General features: G+C 48.4%; 1 protein-coding gene across 1 annotated transcript in view; it reads left to right on the plus strand.

Annotated features, from left to right (window-relative positions):
* The window catches only part of DGKG (diacylglycerol kinase gamma), a 285515-nt gene extending 275547 nt beyond the window's left edge, over positions 1-9968 (plus strand). The window contains exon 26 of the mRNA XM_045296401.1: positions 9696-9968. The gene's annotated coding sequence lies outside the window, so the exon portion shown is untranslated. The remainder of the gene's footprint in view (positions 1-9695) is intronic.
* Positions 9969-13627: the final 3659 nt, after the last annotated feature.

Below are 13627 nucleotides of genomic sequence, written 5' to 3' on the forward strand. Positions count from 1 at the left end.
GGCACCATCAGCTTTCTTCACCACATTTGCTTATGCACCCATTTGTCTTCAGTGATCATATCGGGAAGGTGGGCACACACTGATGTGATCTTTTGTTCTTTGATATCTGATACCTGGTCCCTTTTACACCTCGTGATCACACAGGCTCCACCAGGTTTTCATTGACTGATTTTGGAAGTCAAAGCTCAAACTCATTGCAATTGAGTCCCTTCTTATGCATAATTCTTCCTAGTCTGCCTCTGTTTGAATGTTCTGCTGATATTTGTCCACCAGCATCTGAAATAATAGTGATATGTTTCCCATGCCATAGGTCTGGCCCCAACAGTCCCAGGCAAATGGTGCCTAATGCCAGTATTTGAAATACCAGTGACATAACTTCCAGCATCATAGCAGCACATGGGCTCCCAGAGTACAAGGTGATGGTCGTTTCTTTATCGGTCACTACCTACAGATTAGAAACTCTGTCATCAAGCTGTTGTAGAGACCCCTGGATGATAAAGTTAAGCACTTAACTACTAGAAGTTTGAACCCACTCAGAGGGACTTCGGAAGACAGGTTTGGAGAGTTGCTTCAGAAAGACCCCTCAGGAGCACAGTGCTCCCTGCACAACGCACAGACTCCACGCAGCCAACAAGTCCACCTTTGTGGGCTCAGAGGAGATGGGAGCATGCAGGAGAGCTTCCTCGGCAATACTGTTTCAGAACATGCTTTTCTCTAGGAGCAGCCGTCTCCGATCTTCAGGCCACCTTCCTCCGTATTATTTCTATGCAATTGTGTGGTTGCTTTCCTGTTCTATTCTAAATGTCTTCGAGCGAAGATCAAGGATCTTGACTCTGGGTGCCCCAAGGGGACAAGGAACTGGGGAGAGGCTTGGAAAGAGGAAGAATTAAAGGCAGTCAGGAGACCTGCCAAGGGCCAGGGTTGATCTTGCGTGGCTCCGTAAGAGGGAAGAGCACAATTGCAGGGAGGTGGCTGGTTCTATGCCTTGTTTTTCAATTCAATGAGTGCTTGTGGAGTTGACCTCCTATGGGACGAGCTGTCTTGTGGGGGACTAAATATCCCACCTGCTTTTATTCTTTAAAAAATTATTGACCTTTGACTGGGTGACAAGCAGCTGGGAAGATGTTGAAACTGTTTTTGTAGGCATAAATGTTAAATTAATGAGTTCCGCACCTTTCTTTTGAATAGCATGCCTTGATGCCCTTGTTTTTAGAAAGAAAAAAAATTAAACCAACTCACTGAGAGATTTGGGGGTCGATGGTTATTAATCAAATGGACCAGACTTCTATCTGGCGGTGGTGAGAACCCAATGTACCTTTAAGGGTAGCTGGTGGGCGGTGGTGATCTCTCTTTGCTGGCTTTGAAGTATAGCCCTGAAGGACTTGCAAGAAGAAAACCAAAAAGGAATTTGTGTTGCTGAGGAAATCCATATTAGCTGTTTGAAACTTTTTTCCTAATCACAAACATCAGACCTTCATCAGACTTCTAATAGCAAGAAAAAGAAACATCTCAAATACCCAACAAGTATCAGAATTATGTAGAAATTAAATGGAGGCCATTCATTTCAGTCAGCTGACATTCCACCATATTGAAATGCATTTTCATCTCTCTGGTCTGGACACAAAACAGAGATAGAAAGCTGTGTTGCTTACTAGGTGTCAAATAAGGATCACTGGTAACTCAGTGGGTTAAGCATTGGGCTTCTAACTGAAAGTCAGGGGGTTGAGCCCACGTGATGCTCCATGGGAGAAAAGTGAGGCCCTCTGCTTCCACAATGAATAATAGCCCCAATAACTCAATGAAGTTCTACTCTTTTCTAAGAGTCACTATGAGTTGGCATCTACTCGGTGACAATGGGCATGGTGGGTAAGTCCCAAGCGTCATGTCAAAGTCCTTTCATGTGCCATCCCATTGAATTCTCAGAACAACGACACAGACCTTGTACCCACTCCAGAGAGAATAGAACCCGTGCAGGAAGAGTGAAGGAGCTCGTCCAAGGCCAATCAGTGGAAGAGCTAAAACTTGACACGGATCTGCATTAAATCAAAATGTGTCCTTTTCCCAGTGTATTTCAATGCTTCACTCACATTAAGTACTTCTTTCCATGACTACTGTCATCCTGGGTGATCCGTAGCATTAACAAACTGACTACCTGACCAGCCTCTCTAGAGCCATCTCGTCATGTTTTTCCAAAGGACTTCCAGTACTTGGTCATAGTTAAACTCAATAGCCTCCCTGGGCAACTGGCCCCCCAAACCTCACCCTTGCAATGAAATGGGCTGCCGTCCAATGAATGGTTTCCAGTTCTCTCTGAATGGTATTCGTTTCCAAGGGCCTACCTCATATCCTTTCTTCTCAGCTCTATGAGTGGGAGAGCAACAGGCAGTCCTCTCAGACTTAAATGTCATGGTCACTAGTGACCTGCCTGCTGGGGAAGGACGGCTGGGCTTGTTGAAGGGAGCCTCCAGCAAAGAGCTCTGCATGTGATCCTCATTAGTGATCGGCGTGGGCTAGGCCATCTGTGTTCCTCGGAACAGAATGGCAGGCTGTCTTTCAGATGCCAAGAGATGATATCGACTGGGGAGATCCAGAGAGCTCAGAATGCAGAGAGGCATTTTTCCTCCTGGGCATCTCTTTTGGAAACCAGGGACACAGAAAAACCAAGGGCTTTGGGACATTAACTGCTGAACTTGCCGGCCATTCTTGCTGCTTGCTGTGACTTCGTTCTTCATCCCCATGGTTCAGGACAGCAAATCGTGCCCTCAGCTTTCTCTGCTAGCTAAACTCCTCTAGCTGGATGGACTCGTGTTGTCCTGAAATCTGGGGACACAGTAGCAGGTGGATTAGAGCAAGGCACCAGAGTTTGAAAGTAAGCCTCTTAGTCTCCTGAAAGTCAGAAGTCATTTCAGATAGGAGAGACTCTTTACCTGGATGTAGAGTCTAGAGGTATGACCAGGAGGTAGAGGTGATTACTCTAAATAGGTCAAATTTGGAAACTGCTATTTGGAAGCAAGCATGCATGGCATCTAGGCCAGGGTCAAGCTTGTAGCAGACCAATGAGTATTTGCTAAGTGAATATGTGAATGGATCGCTAAAGTGTGCCTCTGTCACAGAGCGTCATTCTTCCGCTCTGGAATGGAGAGGGTGGACAGTCAGGGGATGAAAGCTCTTTAACTAACAGCTCAGGAACTTGAAACCACAGGATGTAAAGGGAGCTCATGGGAGCCTTTAACTACCCAGACATCTGTTGAGTGATGGATGCAGCTAAATATGGATCATCAAAGGACTTTGTAGGTCACATGGAGGGCAGCTTCAGAAAATATGAAATTCAGCTTGGACAGAAAGACAGAAATAGTTGCAGTTCATTTCTTAGAAGTCAACTCAAAATTGATAAAAAAAATCAACAGGCAGTGCCGCCATGAAGTGGTGTCGTAGTTAAGAATCAGCGGAACAAGATGAAGAGAGGTGAAGACTGAGATTGCTTAGCAGGTTTACTTGGCCAAGGGAGAGTAGTATAAAGTATTGAACAACGTAAAAGAAAAGTACAGAGAAATCCTTAATTAAATTTTTCCCCTAAAGCTTAAAGCTGAAGATGGTAAAGAAGCAGAAATGTTCAAATGCCCATGGTTATTAAGGAACACTACCATTTATTGCCCAGTCTATAGCCTGTTCCTTTGACAACTACTTCTAAACACCACATGAACCTGCTGAAGTTGGTGCCATAAGACTCCCCCATATAACAAAGGAGGAAACTGAAAAAGGGAGCACAGCTCACAGGGGCAGATTCATACCTGACTTCAAAGCCCTAGGCAGTGACTACAGTGCCCTTACAGAGTCTTCTAAGCTCTGGGCACTGTAACGGGTTTACGAGCTCAGAGCCAGTCCTCTGTGTCTGACTGACTTCCTTCACAATCTGGAAGTCCTGTTTCTGCAACTGGGCCCCAAGTCCCTCTCCTCTCTTTTGCAGAGAACTCAAGTAGAAAGATTCATTGGGGTGCAGGGCCCCCATTGGGGTGAAGAGAAGGAGCCTATCGGAGCAGCAGAAGCACCACGCCCTCTTTATCTTCCTCCTTTTTCTTAGGATTTCTCTCCAAGATACCAGCTGGGCTGTATCCTAAGACACTACTCTGACAACAGACAGCTGACAAGGGACCTCTGGTGAGGAAGGCAACCAGATCATACATATGATATTAGAGATCACACTAAACGATACACTGAGACCATATTAAAGTTCAGGAGCAAGTTGAATGGGGTCAGGTAGTGCAACACCAGAGTTTAGCAACTGATAGCTAAAAATAGAGTCAAGATTAGACGTATCCTTTACAAATTCTGTTGGGAAGAAAGTTTCTAGAAAAAGTGAATTGTTCTGGAAGCGGAGGGAGTAAAAAAAAACACCTGCTTCTAGAAAATGCACACGAAAAACGAAACCTTTGTAAGAATTACAGAGGGAGGGATGATACAAAAGGGCCATTTCTTCTTACCCTAGAAAATACAAGAGGAAGTGGGCTTACAAGGCCCATGGGAGAAGTGGTCACCCGGAAGAGGGCCTGCAGTTCCTGGTGAACGGACTGGAAGCCAGTGCATTCAAAGTAATGAAACTCTGTCTGTCTGTCTATTTTTAAAGAAAACTGGTACCAATTAGTTACTAGAAAATGGCATGGTCATCGAAAGAAAAAGAAGCACTTCTCTGATGAATATTTCCTCTCCTCAATCTCCTTGAAGTGAAAAAAATAAAGACATGGACGTCTTAACTCAGAATACTGTGTACGTGGAGGGTCTGTGTAGCAGAGGTTGTCATTGAGTGGCAGTCAGAGATCGGCTAGCATCGTGCTCCACTCTGCCCAGATATTAAGAGTGATAACTTGTACCAGTGGCTCAATGGGCCGAGGCTGGGGGTAGGGGGTCAGGGGGAGGCTGCATCTCTGACCTCCTCTGGCTTCCCTGTTGCCACGAGGCAGAAGTCAGACGTGCCTCCACCCTCCTTCCTTCTCCACCTCTCTGAGACCAACTCTTCCTCCCTCTACACTCTACTTCTGGGCGGGGTTCAATAATCAGTGCAATAGCCACACCGAACTCACAGACAATACTCACCATGAAGGTTTATTCGGGCGGGAAGGTAACAGGTTGCCCCAAGTCAAGAGCAGTCAACAGGAAGGATCCAGGCACCGGCGTACAGCAGCCCCTCCCCTCATCTCTCTCCAGTGCTCAGCCTTTCAGTGATGTGGTCTCTTAGCCTCTACTTCTGTGGGCCAGGAAGCGCACCTGCTTCTCTGCCTCACAGTCGCATGGTCTTGGCGCTACCCCTCTGTTCTGCCTCGTGGTCTTCCTGCCTCAGCCTCCGCTCTCAGCCTGGCTCCTTTCCTCGGCCCCACGGCTTCCATGTTGCAGCCTCTGGTGCCTCCGGTCTTGGCCTCCACCACTTCAAAGGCTCTGATGCAGGTGTGGCTGTCTTTCAGCAGACCGTACCCCCCGAGGAAACAAAGAGTGGTGACTTGGTTCACCCCCGCGCCTCAAGTGGAGACTTAATCCCACCTTCATCCTTTCTATTAATATTTCAGAGAACTCCCTCCAAAATGGGATTATAGCCAAAAACATAGAGGCCAGAATTTATAAGACATCACACAAGGGATTAAGGCTAGAAGGGCCATATTAATTGACTGCATCACATAAATCTAAAAGAAGTGAGTCGTTCCTGCCTCCCATCGCTTGCTATTAGCCTTCTAAAGCCCCCTTTTCCCCCCAGGTTAAATATTCTTTCTAGAACTAGAACATCAGGGAATAATTTCTTTTTATTGTGAACATTTTCCAACAGAAAAGCAGAGCCGTGGATATAATGAACGCCCATATACTTGGCACTTTGATTGAACAATTGTTAACATTTTTGTCATATTTGTTTTTATTTTTTATGAAGTATTTTAAAATTAATTATAAGTATCATGACATCTCACACGAAAGAATACTTTAGTGTACATCATCAGAGAGTGTTCAAGATCGCTTCTGTCATCCACCTTGTTGGAGGAAGATTTCAGGGTGTTGTGCATTTCTTAACCGAATAAATCCAGTTGTCACCCCACTATGTTCATCAGGGCATCATTCTGTCACTCGTAAAGAGGAAATTTTGGGTGGAACCCAAAGGAAGTCTTGATTGATCTAGAAAGAGGAAGGTAAACAGCATACTAACTAAATGCTCAGGAGACACTAAATTGGGAAGTGTGATAAGCACAAATGATGCCAGAGAGAACATGCAAAACACTTGGAGGAATTAGAAATCCAACTGAACAATGCATGTACTTATTTCTGAAATGAGAATTGTTTAAAGCATTAGCAGTTACAGAAAGGCTGGGCACAGTATGATGTGGAACAGGCCAAACAATAGAATGTGTCATATCTGCAAACTCATTGTTGAACTGTTTAAAAAAACCACAATAGTAGCAATAGTGACCGTGCCCATGATGTGAAGAATAGAAGGCTAGACGGGGAGGAGGCGGCTACTGAGCTATGCAGACAGAGCCCCCCTCTACTGGGGCACAGCCGAACGGAAGTGTGTCAACCCCCAAGAGGATGTCTAGGACGTCTGAACCTTGAAAAGCCCTGGTTCACGTACACAGGATGAGATCGCATTCCTAATAGGCAGCATGTAAGGAAAGCAGGTGTCGTTCGCTTTGCTCTGCACTTCGCTGCTGAGATCAGGGTGGGCTGAGAGCTTTCTACTCTGGATGAGAGAGGGGCTGCCTAGGTCTGTGGACCCAGAAATTTTGCCAAATGAAAGGGAAGCCAGTGACCTGAGCGACGGCGATTTTCCGTATGTCCAGCCTGTCCCAGCCAGCTGAGGGAAGGGATTTCGTGTTAGACATCAGCATCCATCAAGGAGGCGATGAGATTGGAACCCTTATGGACTGCGGTGGATACAACCGGACTGTAAAGTGGTACGACCACGATGGAAACAGAAAGGCACTTTCTCAAAGCTAGAAATAGGACTGGCCGATGATCCAGCAATCCCACTCCTCGGCGTGTGCCCCGCCTCCACCCGCTGGCATCGAGTGTCGATTCTGACCCGTGGTGACCGTACAGGTCAGACTAGAACCTCCCATGTTGTTTCCAAGGCTGACGTGGTGGAAGCAGACTGTGCATGTGGGTCCCCTTTAACAATCGAGGGGTTCCTTTTGGTTAGCAACTGAGCCCCACCAGAACTCCTGGTGTACACTCCAGCCTCAAAACACTCACGGCCACTGAGTCGATTCTGACTCCCGAGTGACCCTACACAACAAGGTAGAATGGCCCACGTGGGTTTCCCACATTGTCATTCTTGATAGAAATAGAAAGTTTCATCTTCTCCCAAGGAGCGGCTGGTGGTTTTGAACAACAGACCTTGTGGTTCACAGCCCAACATGCACCTCCCTGCACCACCAAGGCTCCTTATAGACGCTAAACTGAGGGGCCTAAAAATAATGATAGGAGCAGACATATTCACACTCGTGTCCATTGCTACTTTATTCACAATAACAAATGTAAATAAAAGAAGTGTCCATTAACGGATGGATGGATGGATGGATAAGCAGCTTGTTGTACCTACACATGATAGGATACGGTGCAGCCATAAAGAACAATGCGGAGAACATGGGGAAGGTTTTATAACATGGATGAACCTGGAGGGGATCATGCTAAGTGAAATAAATCCAGCACAAAAGGACAAATCTTGTCTAATCTCACTTCTATAAGGCGTCCGGAGTAGAGCAATAGAGAGGGGCCAATGTTCATTCCTGGGGTCGAGGGGAGGTAACGTCCACTTTACAGCGGACCCTAGTCATTTGGGGTGAGGGGGAAAGTGGCACCAAATGAGAATATTGTGAGCAAAGCCCAACCGAAGTCAGAGTGTCTGAGCCCGCAGGGATGGGAAGAGCAAACCTGCAGACAAACAGGTCTGGGGGAGAGCAGATGGAAGTGCTCAAAGGTAAGGTGACCAGATTGTAACACTGGTAAAGCGGGACGCCATTGATAAAACTCAGATCCTGGCGAAATAGCCACATGGCAGCCGAAAACCGTATGCCCTAGCTTGTCGTGCATTCTTTCCAAAAATCGGGACTTTGTTAAAACGCCGCAGGACGTGGGAAAAATTGTTCAAAAGCGGGACGTCTGGTCACCTTACTCAAAGGGTGTGTTGATCCAAATATGTGGAAGCAGGCGCAGTGCAAGGGGTTGTCAAACAGTTCATGGAAAATGAATTGAAAAGATCATGGAATTTTCCACCCGCTTTTGAAGCTCCCTGAAGGCACCACTATTGATAATCTTCAGATATAATGAAACACCTTCTAAGATTGGTTTTCTGGACTTAAAGGCTTAGGACCGTAGCCCCGTGGGACACTCAGCAAATTGGCATAGCACGGTTCACAAAAATCATGATCTGCAGCCGAGTTCAGTGAGTCGCGTCTGGGGGTCTAAAAAGCTTACAAGAGACCATCTAATGTACAACGATGGGGCTTTACTCTCCAGGAGGAGAGCAGTAAGGAAATAACCACACAGCTCAAAGAAGAGACGAGTAGACACTTTTCTCTCCTGAGGCCTGAAGAACTAGACGGTGCCCCACTGGCTGGTCTGACTGGAGTCACTCTGACTGATTCCAGAGAGAAAGAGAGAAGAAAGAAGTGCACAGACTTCTTCTTTAAGAAGAGGAAAGCCGAATGATGGGGGCAGTGCGGAGTGGAGATCCAAAGCCCATTAGTAGGCCACTGGAGATCCCCTTGCAGAGGGGTCTCGGGGAGGAGATGAGCCAGTCAGGGTGCGATGTAACAATGACGAGAAATACAACCTTCCTCTAGTTCCTAAAGGTTTCCTCCCCGCTCCCACTACCATGACTCGAATTCGATCTTGCAAGACTGGCTAGACCAGAGGAGGTGCACTGGTACAGATAGGAACTGAAAATACAGGGAATCCAGGGCGGATGAGCCCTATAGGACCAGTGGTGCGAGTAGCAAAACAGGGAGGGTAAAGGGAGAATGGGTAGGAAAGAGGGAACCGATTACATGGAACTGTGTGTGAACTCCTCCCTGGGGGACAGACAACCAAAAAGTGGATGAAGGGAGACGTCGGACAGGGCATGACAAAATACCCATTTATAAACTATCAAGGGCTCATGTGGGAGAGGGGAGCGGGGAGGGAGGGGAAAAATGAGGACCTAATGTCGGGGGTTTAAATGGAGAGAAAATGTTTTGAGAAATGATGTACAAATGCGCTTTACACAATTGATGTGTGTATGGATTGGGATAACAGTTGTATGAGCCCCTAATAAAATGTTTAAAAAATTAAAAAAAAAAAAAAAAAAAAAAAAAAGAAGAGGAAAGCCAGGCAAACGAGAACTGTGGAGAACACAGGAATCCTGGAGACTGTAAACCCAGAACCCAGCCTGTGCCCCAGTCTACCTCTGTTCACAATAGCCAATCAGCACACAATATAACGGATATCGCCCATAGGATCTCTGCCCCACTTAAAAACCATCCATATAAGAACAGGAGATCAGCCATTACTCTAAAGCAGGGGTGTCAAACTGGCAGCCCTTGGGCTGCATGTGGCCCCCAAGGTAATTTTTTGAGGCCCACGGTGCTCTGCAATAAATGAGGGAATTGTGTATGGTATTGCCTCTATCTCCCCTAAGCGCTATTTTCTTCCTAACAATTTTTTCTGTTTGCATTTTATTTCAGAGCATTGTGGGCCACACAAAAAATTACCTCGGGGGGCCGCCTATGGCCCGCGGGCCACCAGTTCGACACCCCTGCTCTAAAGCAAAGATGAGGAGGTCGGTAAGAATCCCAGAACAGGAACGAGCAGAGCACCTTCAGCGAGAATGTCGACCTATTGGGATACATGTAACTAGTGTCACTGTGCAAGTCGTGTGCCAAATGTTCAACAGGACCCTACCTTGCTGTATTGTGTAAACGTCCCCCCAAACTCAATAAAATACATCTTTTTTTAAACCTCTCTCGGTAGCGGCAAGCACTAGAAACCAAGGCCAGCCACTCAATCGAGGCCAGAGTCCCAGGCTGCCCCGGGTGGGCCCAGCTGAGCACCCCTGTGACTGACCACACCTGAGGAGCAGAGCTTTCTTCTCTGCCCTCCTGGCTCACATAAGCATGCCTCTGAGTCACTCAGCCCCCGCACCACTACCACGCTCCTTCCCCACCGGGTGTGCATGACACCAGGCATCATCTCCTCCCTCTCGGTAGCACAGCCACGGGAAAAGGAAAACCTTTGTTGATTGACAGGGCAATGAAACTCGCTTTCATTAGCCTGTGACAGGAACATGTTTTCTTCCCAAAGCGCCCCCTCTTTGGAAGAACACCATCTCTGCTAAGCTCCCTCCTCCAGCCTAACCCCTGGCCCTGGAGCCCAGGATCTGCTGATCGGCACGAAAACACATGAGCTCACTGGTGCTTATATAAGAACTCTTGGCAGGCCCTCCTGGGAGATGGATGGCAGCCGGGCCTCTGCGAACTCTCCCTTCCTTGTCTGCGCAGTGTGCTTTGTCTCTTCGTTGTCTCCCTGGAACAGAGGGGTCTGTACGAATGGTTCATTCAGGTTGCGTTGGGGTTTTGTAACAGAGAGGAGAAAACGGTTTCCTAGTGGATTCTAGTGGGTCAAGTTGGCACACTCGCTGAAGAAGAAAAACCAGCATCTGAAGGGCCAAGCTGCCTTTGGATGTGGGGCCCCATTCACCGGGGTCCCACTGCTCCTTCTCTGGGCTCTGGCCTGTGTTGGGGATATGTTGCTTTGGGGCCACTCCCGAGGAGCAATGAGAGAAATCACGCAGGCTCTAACGGCCTAAGTCTCCGAACTTTTCAGAGGATTCCGGCCCAAGTGTCCCCCCTGAGATGTTGGGGAGCAGGGTCTAGGATATGGGAGGGACAAAATCGACGGACTACCCAGCTTCTCTTAAAACAATATAGATGTGAGCCTGTTAGATGATCTCAGAGGCAGGTACATACAGAACATTCATCCTCTCTCATGGGTGCGGAGGCTCCATTTTCTTGAGAGAGGAGAGAAACTTCTAGAAGCCGCACGCAGGGGACCTCGAGGAGGTTTTCAAGGGAGAGAAAACGCAAGGGGGAGGCACCAGCTCCCAGAGATGAGGAAAGATTTTTACATGAGGATTTTGTTCTTCTCCTGCCCTACAGCAGGGAAAGGGAGCGGGTAATCAATGCTGCTCTCGCAGTTTCTCAGAACACAGGGGGCTTGGAGACAGGCCAGCCAAGAGGGCAAGTGTCCACCTGTGCCCTGGGGAGCGCAGACTCCTCTGGACCATCCGTGGTCTGGGATCTCACAAACCATCCATGAGGGCACCTCGTAACCACCCAGCATCGGGTCAGGAAACATGCTCCTCTCCCACTGCCCTGCACAGGACTGTGTTGTGGGGCCAACATGAGCCTCGGCATCCGGGATACAGGCAGGCGTGTCCCAGCGTGGCTGTCTCCCAGGTAGAGTGGCTGCACAAGCAGAGTGATGCATGCGCTCGCTGACTCATCAGCAAGTAGGCTTCAGTTCTACAGAGACACGTTTTTTAAGGAGGGGGGGCGCGGGGTGTGCCCGTTTGCCAGGCGATGTACTTAACCTCCTGACAGCTTTTCTCTTTTCTTTTCTTTTTTAAATCATTTTATTAGGGGCTCATACAACTCTTATCACAATCCATACACACATCAATTGTGTAAAGCACATTTGTACATTCATTGCCCTCATCATTCTCAAAACATTTTCTCTCCACTTAAACCCCTGGTATTAGGTCCTCATTTTCCCCCTCCCTCCCCGCTCCCCCCTCCCTCATGAGCCCTTGATAGTTTATAAATTGTTATTTTGTCATGTCTTGCCCTGTCCGACGTCTCCCTTCACCCACTTTTCGGTTGTCTGTCCCCCAGGGAGGAGGTCACATATAGATCCTTGACATCTTTTCACTGCGGTGCTCTCTCACTCCCCACCCCACCCCGTCTCTTCCCATCACCTCCTGCTTCATTCACCAAGCCCTGCTGCCTGCTTCTTCTCCATCTCCTTGCTTGTATTCCCCTGATGTTGCTTTGCCTTTTTCTCCCATCATTCCAATTTGCAAGTGTTTGTAGGTAAAAATCCAAGGATGGGAAAAGATCTTAAGGCCCACTGGCCCACTTGGGTGTCTCCAGGCCAGCCTGTGCTTAGGAGACAGACCAGAGGACCAGGCTTCATAACCCCATTGTTGGAACCACTCCATTGTTCTCACCCTCCACCCCACCCCCTCGGCCCCAATCCAGAAATTGCCCTTCATGTCTACCTTAAACCTCCCCCTTCCCTGTTTGCTGCTCTTCCTTTTTCTCGTCACCTCTTGAGCTTCTTCGGAGGTATCAAGTACTTTTATGGATCCAGAACTGTTGGGAATTCTAATGCGAATGGCTGGATATCTCAGGCCATAGGATATTAGTTTCCGAGTAACATCAACCGAATCAGGAACAGAAGCAACTATAGACACCCGTGGCAGTGAAGTGGGCTTGGTTTCCTGCAAAAACTAATAAGCCAAACTCCACAGTCATAACCCAACTGGAGCCACGACTTGTGGTAGACTCTCTCAATTAAAATGAAAATCCCGTTGAGTGGCGAGTTCTGGAATGACAGGTTCCTCCCGTTAGAAGGGCCCTTCTGGTGCATCCCGTCACAGGAGTTGGGAGCCAGCGGAGCACAAAGTCTTTCCCTGTGGATCGTGTGGAACCATCATGGCGGCCACTCTGCCTCGCGTCCCATTATCTATGTAGAACTCCTCTCCAAAGCTCCTCTCCAAAGGCCTTGCCCCAGGCCCCTGGGTAGGAGGGTAGCAGACCAGACCTCCCCTTAACTTGTTCCCAGGATGGCCACTTCTGATTCGTGTTCATGTGCCCGGCTAGCCTACCATCTTGACAGAGGCAGTTGTGTAGGGGGTGGGTCACGGACAAGGAGGCAGATTTGTAAACCTGAGGCATTTCTCTTTCTCCTCCAGATGGCAAGAGGCAGGAGACGCGAGTGAAGGGCAGGGGCTGCTACAGCAGGTTGCTGGCCCAGCTTCGAGCACAGCTGTCTTCTCTGTCGCATGAGAAGGAGTCACCCTTTGTGCGGCTCTGGGGTATCTTGGAGAAAGTATTCGCATAAGCAAGTAACCGTAGTTCCCAGAAACCACCTACTAAGGGCATGCTGATGGGAGCTTTTCTCTCTGCAGAAAACAAGTAAGACCCTCCGTCTTGGGAAACGCTGGCAAGCGTTCCAGGAGGCTGCTGTGGAAAGGAGCCAGCCCACGACCCCTGATGGGAGACCCCTGCGAGGACCATCCTGTGTCAGCACATGGCCCCGGATCTGCCCTGCAGCCTTCTGGGACCCCTCTTCCATCTGTCAAAGAAGGGCGCCCTGGAGACCTTCCTGCTTCAACGACCTTGCCTTCCCAGGGGCCCAGGCTGTGGCCTTGGAGAGGAGGCTGGCTTGTGGCACTGTGGTCCTCCACCAGACCCAAGGCTCCCCTTCACCCTGCTGGCCCAGGATCAGAAGAGAATCCACCTTGCTTCCCTCTTGAAGATCACTTGTGCCAGAACTCAGTTGATTGGGGGGAGGAGGGTCACAAAGAAAGTTTTCGATATGTCTTTTTTCACCTATA

Source organism: Echinops telfairi, unplaced genomic scaffold, assembly GCF_000313985.2.
Source record: "Echinops telfairi isolate 266 unplaced genomic scaffold, ASM31398v2 ScPeMD7_7407;HRSCAF=8445, whole genome shotgun sequence".
NCBI lineage: Eukaryota > Metazoa > Chordata > Mammalia > Afrosoricida > Tenrecidae > Echinops > Echinops telfairi.